Source organism: Diceros bicornis, chromosome 21 (genome assembly GCF_020826845.1).
Source record: "Diceros bicornis minor isolate mBicDic1 chromosome 21, mDicBic1.mat.cur, whole genome shotgun sequence".
NCBI lineage: Eukaryota > Metazoa > Chordata > Mammalia > Perissodactyla > Rhinocerotidae > Diceros > Diceros bicornis.
The window spans coordinates 9,245,204-9,248,231 of NC_080760.1; the positions used below are offsets into that span (position 1 = coordinate 9,245,204).

Consider the following 3,028-nt stretch of genomic DNA (forward strand, 5'->3'; position numbering starts at 1 on the left):
AGGAGGATTGGCAATAGATGTTAGCTCAGAGCCGGTCTTCCTTAGCAAAAAGAGGAGGATTAGCATGGATGTTAGCTCAGGGCTGATCTTCCTCACACACACACACACACACACACACACACACACACACAAGAACGTGTAGTGATCAAGATTAGGCAAAACTGGGAAATACATACTCACCATAACAACTATAATTTAGGTCAAAAGAAGTGAGCCGTCCTCTACCCAGTGTCTAACAGTGAGTGTGGGTGGAATGGGAAAGCTGCTAATCTGGATGTTTTATCTTGTTTTTAATATCAGATGGATAATGCATTCTTTAGATTATCCACAGTAAATATGTTTTAGAAACAAAATTCTACTTGATATTTTGAGGAACCCACCCTACATTCTTTGGGTTAATTTCTGTGTTGATTTTTACATTACTAATCATTGTACTGCTATAGCTAAGTCAACTAAATTATATAATGCTGCTCAAAAGATCTACATACAGCAAAGTCTTTGCTTACCTAAAAAGGAGCTTTTTAAAATAAAGGAAGATAGGGGCCGGCCCGGTGGCGTAGCGGTTAAGTGCGCGTGCTCTGCTGCTGGCGGCCTGGGTTCGGATCTCGGCCAGTACTGAGGCACTGCTTGTCAAGCCATGCTGTGGCAGCGTCCCACATAAAGCGGAGGAAGATGGGCACAGATGTTAGCCCAGGGCCAGTCTTCCTTGGCAAAAACAGGATGATTGGCATGGATGTTAGCTCAGGGCTGATCTTCCTCACAAAAAATAAAATAAAGGAAGAAAGCAATAATGTTTCAAGTGAATGGCACTTGGCAAAATACATATAAATAAACAACACATTTAAGACAGAAACTGTCAGGTTCCCATTGGTTTCTTATATGGATAAAATGCTTGAGGAAGATGTTGAGACTATCATCCCTCCATGTAAAGTTTTAGCTTCTACATAGTGTCAGATGTTATAATTGGTTTGAAGGATAAATGCTTTTAGGCAAAGGTAAAAATCCATATACAAAGCAAAACAGCAAAATTTGTAGTGACTTTTTGTAGAAGGCTCTCTTCTCTGGTGGTAACATCCTTTAGTACATATCCAGGAGAGAACAAATTGAAAGGATGTTTTGATACAGTAGCAGTCCTTTCATATACCCTTACTGAATGTTATAAGATTCCAAAAATACATAAGTATTCCTTGCATCATGCATTTTGCATCAGTTTCAAGCTGAGTGATGAGGTTATGTTATTATTTTAACAGTTAAATGTTGCACCTCAAAAGTTCTGCCATCTATATACAGTGAATGGACACAATAGTGAAGGTTCCAGAAAGATGGCAAACTACCTCTAAAAAGAAGTCTATGATGGAGTGTCTCCAAGTTAGAGGAGAGGAGGATATGGAACAGGGGACGTAGGTAGGGTAAAAGAATTTTAAAATAATACTGCTTAGGAATGTATATTTAAAGATAGTTGCTATGCCTTGTCTATCCTTTATCTCAATCTTGAATAACTGCATTTTTGTGCAAAATGAAATTTCTACTTTATAGGAAAAGAAGCAGTCTGTTAGGAAAAGCCTGTTTTTTTAAGTTTAATTTAATTTTTTTATTGATGTCATAATAGTTTATAACATTGTGAGATTCCAGTTGTACATTATTATTTGTCAGTCACCATATAGATGCACCCCTTCACCCGTTGTGCCCACCCCCCAACTCCCTTCCCCCTGTCTACCACCAAACTGTTCTCTCTGTCCATGTGTTGGTTTATATTCCACATATGAGAGAGGTCGTACAGTGTTTGTCTTTCTCTGTCTTGCTTATTTTGCTTAACATAATACCCTCCAGGTCCATCCATGTTGTTGCAAATGGGACAATTTTGTCCTTTTTTATGGCTGAGTAGTATTCCATTGTATGTATATACCACATCTTCTTTATCCAATCATCTGTTGAAGGACACTTGGGTTGCTTCCACGTCTTTGCTATAGTGAATAATGCTGCATAGGAAAAGCCTATTCTTAGTAGGGGAAACTGTGAAGACATCTCTTTCATACGTGCTGTTTTACTTGGTAAGTCTTTTGGCTACATCACTATCTGCTCTTTAAACCTTCTTATCACTGGGACAGGTGTTGGTGAACTCATCCCTACTACAAGTATTAGTTAAGTATCTCCAGACGCTGGTCATTCTTTTTGGAATATCAAAGTCTCAATACTTTTTGGTCACTACAATGACAATGTGCAGTCTGGGCAGCAGGTTGCAAACAGCTAATGTCGTTTCATTGCCATCCTGAAACTTACATGCAGAAAACTTAATGTCCTCCATACTATTTTCACCAACTTTATCAGAGTGGGGAGAATTCAGACATTCATCCAGATTCTGCAGTGTTTTCAAGAGACCCCATGCTTCATTTGCCTCTGGCCTAGAATTCTTGACACATGCAGAGAATTTGGCAAAGATGTCCAGTCCAGCAGCATTTGATTCTGGGTGTTTTGGTGAAGGCTTTAAGTACTCGGGAGGGCATAAGACTTCTTCAAGAAATTCTTTAATCTTATCACATCTCTTTTGACTTTGTTGTTGAAACTTATAAATGGCAGGTGGGTCCCGGGAGCCACGTTCATCAGGTCTGGAGGCTTCCTTTTTCAGGTCAATGGTTGTGACACTAAATACAACTCCTTTAAGCCAAAGAATCATGAAGAGCCTCTGGGAAAGAGGCAGTTTCCTATGCTTTTACCATCACTGCCAGCCTTGACAAAGAGCTTGATGATGGGCTCTCTGTCCTCCTCCTTCAACCCGTTCAGCAGCATGACCAGCTCAGCTGGGCTCCGCGGACCGTGGCAGTGGCTGCTCCTGCTCTGGGGCTGCTCTGGCTGCGGTTCCCGCCGAGCTGTATGGCATCCAGCTTCCTCAGCCTCTGCCCCTCAGCACTGCCTCACACCCCACATGTGACCCCATTCTAAATATTTATATCCTCAGGCAAATGGTGGGGATAGCGGTATCCATCCTTCTAAGGTGGTCAACAGATTTAGTCAATATATGTAAAAAGTT

General features: G+C 40.8%; 1 pseudogene; it reads right to left on the reverse strand.

The window, feature by feature from the left end:
- Window positions 1-2,012: 2,012 nt before the first annotated feature.
- Window positions 2,013-2,775, reverse strand: LOC131419458 (chloride intracellular channel protein 4-like; annotated as a pseudogene).
- Between the last annotated feature and the right edge of the window lie 253 nt (window positions 2,776-3,028).